Source organism: Crocuta crocuta, unplaced genomic scaffold (genome assembly GCF_008692635.1).
Source record: "Crocuta crocuta isolate KB4526 unplaced genomic scaffold, BGI_CrCroc_1.0 scaffold290, whole genome shotgun sequence".
NCBI classification, from domain to species: Eukaryota; Metazoa; Chordata; class Mammalia; order Carnivora; family Hyaenidae; genus Crocuta; species Crocuta crocuta.
The window spans coordinates 5,413,076-5,423,296 of NW_027527429.1; the positions used below are offsets into that span (position 1 = coordinate 5,413,076).

At 50.0% G+C, this 10,221-nt stretch overlaps 1 long non-coding RNA gene across 1 annotated transcript; it reads left to right on the top strand.

Annotated features, from left to right (window-relative positions):
* Positions 1 to 4,699: 4,699 nt before the first annotated feature.
* On the top strand, positions 4,700 to 8,974 carry LOC144227199 (uncharacterized). The gene is made up of 2 exons (XR_013333869.1): positions 4,700 to 4,796; positions 7,156 to 8,974. It is a non-coding gene; the product is annotated as an uncharacterized LOC144227199 (long non-coding RNA).
* The last annotated feature ends 1,247 nt before the right edge of the window (positions 8,975 to 10,221 follow it).

A 10,221-nucleotide genomic window follows, 5' to 3' on the forward strand; every position in this document is an offset into this window, starting at 1 on the left:
ATAATCATATTTCACTAATGTGTCTGCATATTGAGCATCCAATGGGATCTTTTTATCTCATTGTCTCTCTTGTTCCAACCTGGCCTAGACCATAAAGAAGCAAGTTGAGATACATCTTGGAAGTCTTATTACTCTTCTTATTACCGGTGAGGAAGCAAAGACCCAGAGAGGTTCCATGGCTACCCCTTGTTCATGAACCTCAGCAGGTGCTGGGCTCACACAGGACCCCGTCCCTCCTGCCTCCCACCTGAGTGCCCTCTCGACTCCCCAACTTAACTGTGTAAAGGAAGTAAATGTAATTAGGCAGTTGAGTAAAACGACACCAATGTGCATAATTGAGTTCTGTTTCTTGGGAGATCTAAAACATCAGATGTATTTTGTTATAGGGATGAGGGAACAGGATCAGCTCATCTTCCCTTGAATGCAAACTCATTTCCACCGTGTTATTTCTCTAGGGCATTGTCATGTCCCTAACAATGTGCCTGCCATATTGAAGCCATGACCAGAAATGCATATTCCAAGATTGGATGAAGAATGACATCTTTAAGATCATTTTATTTTACCCATAAGGTTATTTGGTATTCCAGAGGCTGGAAAAATCTGGAACAGAAGTGTATTTTATGCAGTCACAACCTGTGATGTTTTGACCCTAGACGTGATAAGCAAGCCAGAATCCTCCTGTTAGATACGTCAGAGCTTTCCCATGGATTGGAGGAAGTCTGAAGGAGTGTGGGTTAGAATTCTGAGACCCGTATCAATCATGACGTTTGCGAGGCGTATTTCATTGCCTGTGACATTTGTAAGGATCAGGCTGTTGGTGTCTGATGGCTGTTGGAAGTGTAAATTGTGTTCTTTCTGCACACGTGGCAGTGAGCACCTAAAGGTGCTGAGGCACAAGCAATGGCGAATTGCTTCCCTAATTTCATTCCTTGTCTCCCACAATCACAGGGAAAGGAGAGGAAACGGTCAAGGCCAGTTTCCTGGGGGATTCCCCAAACTGGTGGAGCAAGCCTTCAGTGAGAACAAAAGCTCTTGTTTCTTCCTAAGTCTGATGCACCTTCAGTTGTTGAAGTTTGGATACTATGGTTTCCACACCAGAAATGACCTATTCTTTTAAAAAAAATTTTTTAAACATTTCTTCATTTTTTTTTTTTTTTTTGAGAGACAGAGAGATAGTATGAGCAGGGGAAGGACAGAGATTGGGAGACACAGAATCTGAAGCAGCTCCAGGCTCTGAGCTGTCAGCATAGAGCCCGACGTGGGGCTCGAACTCACGAACTGCAAGATCATGACTCGAGCCAAAGTGGAACACTCAACTGACCATCCAGGAGCCCCAGAAATGATCTATTCTTAATTCAAGTTTTTAAAACTTTAATGCCTTCCCCTTTTATTTATTTATTTTTTAATTTTTAAAATGTTTTTATTTATTTCTGAGAGAGAAAGAGAGAGACAGCGTGAACAGGGGAGGGGCAGAGAGAGAGGGAGGTACAGAATTTGAAACAGGCTCCAGGCTCTGAGCTGTCAGCACAGAGCCCGACACAGGGCTCAAACCCACGAACTATGAGATCATGACCTGAGCCAAAGTCGGACGCTTAACCGACTGAGCCATCCCGGGGCCCCAATGCTTTTCCCTTTTAACTCAAAATTTTAAAACAAAGTGTTCTTGATTTTCCATTTTAATTCATTGTCAAGTTTTAAACATGCTTAGTTGGCTTTGAACTTTGAGTAGAGCTTGCCCTGAGAATATTCCGGGAAGCCAGTTTCTGACCCCAGACTCTATTAATAAGGACAGTGGGGCCACCTGTCAGCAAAAGGTTTCGCCCCCAGCAGGTGGGAGGGATTTGATCAACCTGCTCTCCTCGTTGCTTGGGAACCTGGAGCCTTTAGTCAGATAAACACAGCTTCCCTCCTGCCTTCCATTCATCATTCCTGACTCCGGGACCTAGGCGGGGAAGGGAGTCTCAGTGCCACTTCCAAGTCATGAAACTGTCCAAACAGGATTTCTTAGAAGTCACGAGAGTTGGAGAGAAATGCAAATAAATCACGTCTTGACATACATACTTTCCCCTTACCATGAATCCAAGCAATGAAATTTGGTTTTGCCCCCAGGCCATGCTGACCGATGATGAGCTCTCACTGCGGATACTGGCAAATGATATTCATGCCTTAGACACACGCAACTTCATAAAACCCTCTGGCTTTCCTGAACCTGAGTCAGGCCAAACGGGCCCGCTGTTACTGAGGCAGACCAGGCACTGCTCTCTGGGGACCAGGGGAGGGGACAGGGCTGGAGGCCGCGATGGGGCCGCCTTCATCATGCAGGGTCATGTGCTCCATCTCTGGGGACATGTTCAGTGACAGTGGCCCCTGATGCCAGGTACTGTCCAACAGCCAGGGGTAAGCCCTGAGTGGAGCAGGCCCATCTTCTCCCTCCCGGACATCCCTGCAAACAAGGACGCAGACCTTGAACAGGTACTCAAGGCAGCGAGGAACCCAGCGAGAGAAGTCTGTGGGAGGAGAGAGATGCTTGGGTGGTCAGAAAGGGGGTTGTGAGTGAAGACAGGGCATTCGTGGTGCAGTCACCCTTGGAAGAACAGTTTTGGCTGAGGAGACAGCCAATGCAAAGGCCCTGGGGGATATGTGTGGAGGTGGAGGCTCAGCGAGAGGCCAGAGTGAATGGAGCCTGAAGATGGAGGGGCGGGTGTGAAACGTGGCTGGGGAGGTCATGTAGACTGTGAGGGCTTCAGACTGTGAGTCATGAGGGTCATTGGGACCCACTCGGCTCACACTTTAAGGGCATTTTGACTGCCGTTTGGAGGGTTCTAATATTAGAGGGGGAAAGAGAGGAAACAGGGTGCGGCAAGGAAGGACCTGGCGTAATTTAGGAAGAGTTGCCTCGGGGAGGGCACAGCAGGTCGCTGGATGTGAGAAAGTCCCATTACATCGTAGATGCTGTTCTGTGGGGTCTGCTGAAGGACTGGACCGTAGGAGACAGAGACAGGGAGACGGACAGAGGTGGAGAAAGAAGGGACAGAGAGGGAGAGAAGGGGCGGAGGAAAGGAAGGCAGGACTCTGAGACATTTGGCCTGGACGCTCTCGGAAGCTTGGTGTCCAATTCCTGCACTGGACAGACCGGCCGCCGGCAGGTGGGCACGTGTGATCCCTGGGAGGGATCAGGCCTCTGCTCTGGCCCATTAGACGTCCACACGAGGGACATTTCAGAGCACCCGCAATCAAAGGGGGGCAGGCGTCTCTCACTGGCTTATGCCCTCTCGGCCCCGTCACTCATCAAGGTGCCCACAGAAATGACCAGATGCCCCTCAAACAGCTTCTGTTTCTTCCTGGATCACCATCCTTCACCAGCCCATCCTTCACTCCGGTGCCCACACCATCTCTCTGAGATGTGAGTCTAAAGTGTTACAGCCAGTGGACGGCCCTCTATGTCTCCATATAACCTTAGGGTCAACGCAAACCCGGCCCTTCTTGGCCTGGCCTGTCTCCTCCCCTCTCCCCGTCTGTATGGTGACTCCTCCACGCTCCAGCAAGTACTCAGGAATCACCATAGTGACAATTCAAATTATACCCATGGCAATGATCATTCATCTTCCTGAACGCCCCGTGCACTTAGCTCTGGGCTGCGGGATTTTTCTGCATTAGCTCATTCAGTGCTCGCTGACCAGCTCCAGGAGGCCATGAGCATTACGATTCCTGCTTCCCAGTGGAGGAAACATCAAGAACCTACCAGAACTGCGTCCTGGGTCCCTCTGGTGAAGTCACGCCATACTCTTAACCTCCATGCCTGTGGGTCTTAGATCAGTACCCTCAGCATCACCTGGGTACTTGATAGAAGTGCAGATTCCTGGGCTCCAATCCAGACCACCTGAATCAGAAACTGCGGGCTGGAGCTCAGAGACTTGAGTCTTTTTAGTCCTTCCGGGAGACTCCGAGGGAGAACACGCACCGCACTGTCCTAAGCTTCGGTTAGGCCCAAATACCATGCTGCTATGGTGCTTCAAGCCCCGGGCCTTTGCACATGCCAAGTCAAAGACCATCCTCCAAGACTTATCTCTTGGGTCCCGGAAGTCTTCTCTGATGCCCTGATCCTTGAGGACTTCCCTTTCCATGCCAACCAGAGGGCGCTGTGTGTCACTACCTGATCGGGCACAGCACAGTATTTCCAGGGTGCTGCTTTATAGGTTCGCGGGAGGCTGTACCACCCAGGAGGCCAGGAAATGGATGTCCTTTTACTTCTTGAATGCTCACCATTGGTATAAATTGTTGAGCCGTCAACACCAACATTCATATCAATTATTTTTTGCTACAATGATGCTGGGTAATAATGAGTGGACCTCAGTGGCACAGGACTAATTAATATTTATTAAAAATAAATATTAATTTTTGCTCCAGGCTCTACAGGTCACTGGGGCCATTCTGCTGACCCATGCTGGGCTTAGCTCAGAGGCTCTGCTGAACTTGGGTTCTCATCACATCCGGAGCTCAGCGGGGACAGTCGAGACGATGTGGCTTTGCCACAGGAGACTCCTCACATCCCTCCAGCAGGCAAGCCTGGGCTTGTTAGCATCACCATGGAAAGGAAGGTTTTGAGAAAGACAGAATCTCACAGGCTGCTGGGGGCACTGCCTCCTTTGACTCACCCTCTCCACTAAAGCTCACCACAAAGCCAGCCCAGACTCAAGACTCTGCATCTTGATAGGAGGGACTCGAGGCCACCATCGCGGAGGACGTGGACATGGGGACCAAATTTGCTGTCAATTGACCACCGCTTGTGATATACAGTAAGCGTCCAACATCTTGTAGGTTTGATTTTTGGTTTTGAAGGAATGAATTTTCTCAATGTGCAATGGAGAGGGTTATTAAGTGTTTCAAAGAACCTTTAAAAAATCCATCTCAGTTTAGATTCCATTAAACTAAAAATCACTGCGTATAGAAATCTGTCGTAAATCTATCTTCTTCGAGTAACATTCAATAACGTACAATTCCAGGACCCAACAACAAAGCAATTGGAAAAGGTGTTTGGAGTTTGCTGTTTTGGAAACTGCTATTTGCGAAAGTCAGAACAATTTCAGAACCGGCTGACTTGGGGCTTGGGAACGGCATTTGGAAGATCTGGAAGGGGGGCAGGTAGCTCAAACACTGGGGTGTGGGTATGAAGGGAGGAGGCTGGAACGGCCAGTCTTCTGAGCCCTTAGGAGGAGGGTCTGATGGCATCTTGAAGGTGGTCGTTTCTTCATGGAGGTGCTCTGGCTGTGTGGGCTCCGTGAATGCTGGCTGTGTGGGACCCAGTGGTGACCCCATCACTGCTAGGAGCCGTTAACCCCTGCTGGGCGGGGCAGCTGAGTGGAGGGGACTTCATACAAGCAGTGACTCATGAGGTGATATAGCAAGAACCACCCAGAACTGCAAAGCAGGGGCCTGTGTCCTAAACTCTTGCTGTCACTATGCACAGGACTGGCCCTGGTCACGTCTTTGCTGCAGCCTCCTGCCCTGAAGGGCAACAAACACCTTTTAGTCACGTGAAGTCTGAGCCACATTATTGTCTGAGTTTCTCTCTTGCTCTAAGAGCAATGATTCATGCATGGATTAGAGAGTAGATTAACAACGGCTGCTTCCTTCCCAACAAAAACAAATAAAAGACCTTTCACACTGAAAGGCAGCCAAACAAAGCTGATTTATAATTCTTGGTGGAGAAGAGCCATTCTTCTTCTTCTTCTTTTTTTTTAAGGTTTATTTATTTTTGAGAGAGAGAGGGAGACAGTATGAGCAGGGGAGGGACAGAGAGAAAGGGAGACACAGAATCTAAAGCAGCTCCAGGCTCTGAGCTGTCAGCACAGAGCCCGATGAGGGGCTCAAGCTCACAAGCCGTGAGATCATGACCTGAGCCAAATTTGGACACTTAAACAACTGAGCCACCCAGGTGCCCCTGAGAAGAGCCATTCTTAGTGGGACACCAAAGCTAAAATGACTAATACATGACTGCATGAAACTTCAAAGACCAAACCAAACCAAACCTAGATTAAACCATAACATCACAAAACTTGTGAATAGTAAGAAATGCTAAAAATTTAGAAAGCCAATACACACAAGAGAAAATATTCAAATCCTCTCTGACAGAAAAAAATAAAACAAAAAAAAAAACCAACAAGGAAAATAAAAACCCAAAGAAAAATCAGTAAAGACCATGAAGAGGAGATTTACGGGGCGCCTGGGTGGCTCAGTCGGTGAAGCGTCCGACTTCAGCTCAGGTCATGATCTCACGGTTCGTGGGTTCGAGCCCCGTGTTGGACTCTGTGCTAACAGCTCAGATTCTGCTTCTTCCTCCCTCTCTACCCCTCCCCTGCTCAGGCTCTGTCTCTCTCCATATCAAAAATATTCAAAAAAAATTTTTTTTAAAAAGGAGATTCACGAAAGATAAAAAATGCAAAGGGATAATGAGCTAATGAAAAAAATGTCCATTGTTACTGATAACCAAATAAATGGTGCATCTTAAAAAACGAGGCACCTTTTACTTATATTGGAGAGAGAAAATAGGTTAGAACTTCTTGGTGTTGGTTCAGAAATGGGGACTCTCCAGTGTGGCCCACGGTCAGCTGCCTGCATCCTTGTCTCAGTATTCACGGCAAGTGATCGCACATGCTCGGCGGTGTGGTCCCCAGAAAGAGGGCTTTCCACTCCATCCATCAGGTGCCGCAGTGAGACACACTGATGCCCACTCACCCCCAGGCAGGCAGCCTCTTAGGTAATGAGTTTGGCTTCCTTTCTACCCGCCTGTGCTTCACACACTTCTTGCCACACTGATAGCCCTGTTCAGCGGCCTGATCAGCCGTGGCAGCAACATCCACTCCCTGCCAATTCTGCTGTTCTCTCACTTTCTAGGTGTCCCTGCTCATTCTCCTGTCTTTCTTTCTTTGACGAGGCTTCAGTGAGCGAGAGGCGTGGCTGGCAGAAGAAGGAGCCACCCAGGATGTGCCGGAGAGCAGAGGGGGGCCTGACGGGTGGGGTGGCCACAGAGACCCTCGGAGGACCGGGACGTTGAGGTGGGATTCTGAGGGGAAGACCGGAATTAGGAAGATGACAGATACAGTGCTCAGTGGGTCCCACCTCTCATTCTACCTGCCCCCTCTTGTGTCCCTCCAGCTCTAAATAGAGACACTTTGGTGACTGGAGCTTTCGGAAGAGGAGAGGCCAGAGAGGCAACAGGCATGGGCGAGAAGGTACTACAGGCCAAACAGCGGGGCCTTGCTGGAGGAACGTGCCTCTTCACGTAGACTGGCCAGGCACAGACTCAGCGCAGCATGGCAGTGGCCTCTGAAGAAGGTGACAATCTGGCGACAGCATGTCTAAAGCCCCACTTGCTGGCTCCAGACAAGGAACCGGTCCAGGCCTGGCCGCTGGTAGGTTCTCCGCTAAATGTGTGTTGGATAAACGCGTGTCTGGTTGCAGCTGAGAATTCACAGCAGGCATTGACGCGGATGCTGCTGGTGACGGCCTCCCTCCATCCCTTGGCTCCTGTGTTTCTGCGCAGCCACTAGACTCCCAACGGCTACCATCTGCATCTCCTTGCCTACCCTGCCCACACGCTGGGTGGGCTGGAAGTGCCGGGGAGATGCCCTCCCCACTCAGGCAGCCCTTAAGCCCTGCCTGAGGGGAGGTGGTGGATAAAGGCCCAGGTCCTTCACCCAGCATGGGACGCGAGATAACCCCGGTCACGATCCCAGCAGGCATCCAGAGTCCCAGGGCACTGAGCCACAGGAGAAACTTCTGTGACCACAAACCCCCTCCTGGCTTTCTGCCCATCTCTCTCACCGTCGCCTCCCACGCCTGCGTTTGCTGTTATCACCGCCTCCACCCTTGCACTGGAATGCAGGTCTCTGACTCTACTCCTCGGGAATCCATCCAAGATGTGTGGATGTGAAGATAGCAGCGCTGGGCAGTGAAGCCCAGTGGCTAGAGCTGTACAGACAGAGGGCCAAGCCCACTGACACTGGCTTTATGCTCCTTCTTTTTTTTTTTTATTTTTTGTAATGTTTTTATTTATTTCTAGGAGAGAGAGAGAGAGAGAGAGAGAGAGAGCGTGAGCAGGGGAGGGTCAGAGAGAGAGGGAGTCACAGACTCTGAAACAGGCTCCAGGCTCCGAGCTGGCAGTCAGCACAGAGCCCGACGGGGGGCCCGAACCCACGAACTGCGAGATCATGACCCAAGCGAAAGTCAGACACTTAACTGACTAACAGAGTCAGGCGCCCCTATGTTCCTTCTTAAGAGCCTTCCTAGGGATTGTCCTCACTTGCTGTTAACCAGATGATGTCTGCCACTTAGCACAGGGACGGCACAGGGAAAGGGCTTGATGAGTGGGCGTATTTCTATTTAGATCCTCACTAGTAATGACTTAGGGTGACAGAATACGCCATCCCTAGTGACACGAAAAAATTCTTTTTAATGTTTATTTTTGAGAGAGAGAGACAGAGAGAGAGAGAGACAGAGTGTGAGCAAGGGAGGGGCAGAGAGAGAGGGAGACAGAGAATCTGAAGCAGCTCTAGGCTCCGAGCTGTCAGCACAGAGCCCGACACGGGGCTTGAACCCACGAACCGTGAGATCATGACCTGAGCTGAAGTTGGACGCTCAACTGACTGAGCCCCCCAGGTGCCCCTGTCCTATTTACTGTATTTCCAAAGCCCAGGATGTTACCGGGCACAAAGCCGATGCGGGGCCAATGTTAGATGAATGCGTCCAATTCATCTGCCCCAGAGGATCATACTGGTTTCTAAACAGTGCTTTCGTGTTCTGTGTTGGGCTGCGTGTTCTAATGCCGGCCTTGCCTGTGAGTTCTGCGTCACCAGTGTCCTCTACAGCCACAGCTCGCAGGGCTCGGATCCACTCTTTGACCAGCTTTCATATCGCCGAACGAATTCTGCAGTGTGTGAAATGCTTTGTCCATTGTATTAAAATTCTATTTCTAGTCTTGGGTTTACTTTGGATCCGTTCTGCTCCTCCCCGTGAAGGTGTCAGCTTACAACGCATATCACACACACAGAGCAAGAAGCCTTGTGAAGACAGAATCCTTAAAGGGAATTTGCTTGAGCTCTGGGCACCAGAGTCTTAACTAGTTATCCCTTAGGACCCCCAGTGGCTGGGGGACTGTGTGTCAGTGTCTGGTAGGGGTCCTTAATGGAGGCTGCACAAAATGACAAGATTTCGTCGATGGTACTGAGCTGAGGACCACACAGCGGTTACGGTAACGCAACTAAGTACAATCATCTACAACAACCAGGAAGACTCTGTTTCCTCCTCATGAGAGGTCGTGACAACCCCTGTCCCCTGTGGTAAAGGGGGTTATCTCGGAGCTGAACCGCCCACTTTTCTCTGTTCACCATTGCTGCTAACTTCCCCCTCGGTGTTTCTCATTGTTCCCGTCCCCTACCCAAGGTGCTAAGAATACATCTCCTTTATTTTAAAGCCTCCTTATATCTGCTGAGGAGTAATTTTTAGCTCTAGCTCTAATACAAAAAGCTCAAAGTTCACTTTAAGCAGAAATCAATAGATTGCTAGGGGGACTCCTTCCAGTCTGCTGCGCAAAGGTGCTGGCTGGCTGCCCGACTTGTTTTCACCAAAGAACTCTGTGTTTCATCCACTCTGTGTTTCAATCCTTGTCAGTGTGTCTATATGACGGTCAGTGCCTGTTCCTGGTTTGTGGCGGTCACAGGGCCTGTGCAATCTGTTGATTCCCTTTGGAAAGGTAAGGGTTTCTCGACTGGGGGTCCCCACTGAGAAGGGATCCTTTGCGGAGATGGACAGTAACGCCTGAGTCCCAGCCATCACCAGCAACACTGCTCATGGTCTGTGTCCCGGGGACTGGGATGGGACCCCCACACCCAGCATGGTCCTGTATATGGAAGGGGCTCAATAAATGTTTGTTGAATGAATGGTTGATGTCCGAGCATTTCAGGCCCAGGATTGTGAAGGTCGCCAGTCATCTTGTCTCAAAGCCGGCATTCAGTGCAACAGAGTAAGGACGTCTCCCCAGCAATTTTTCCATGATCAACAAATGTTCAATGAACCTCTAATGTGTTGCAGACTCTGGAAGGTGCTGGGGGTCCCTCCCTGTTCTCAGTTTTCCCATCTATCGAATGGGGAGAACAATGCAGCCCTTCAGGGGAGAGAGTATCCGCTACGGTGCCTGGCTCTCGGTGGGAGACCCACTGCCGT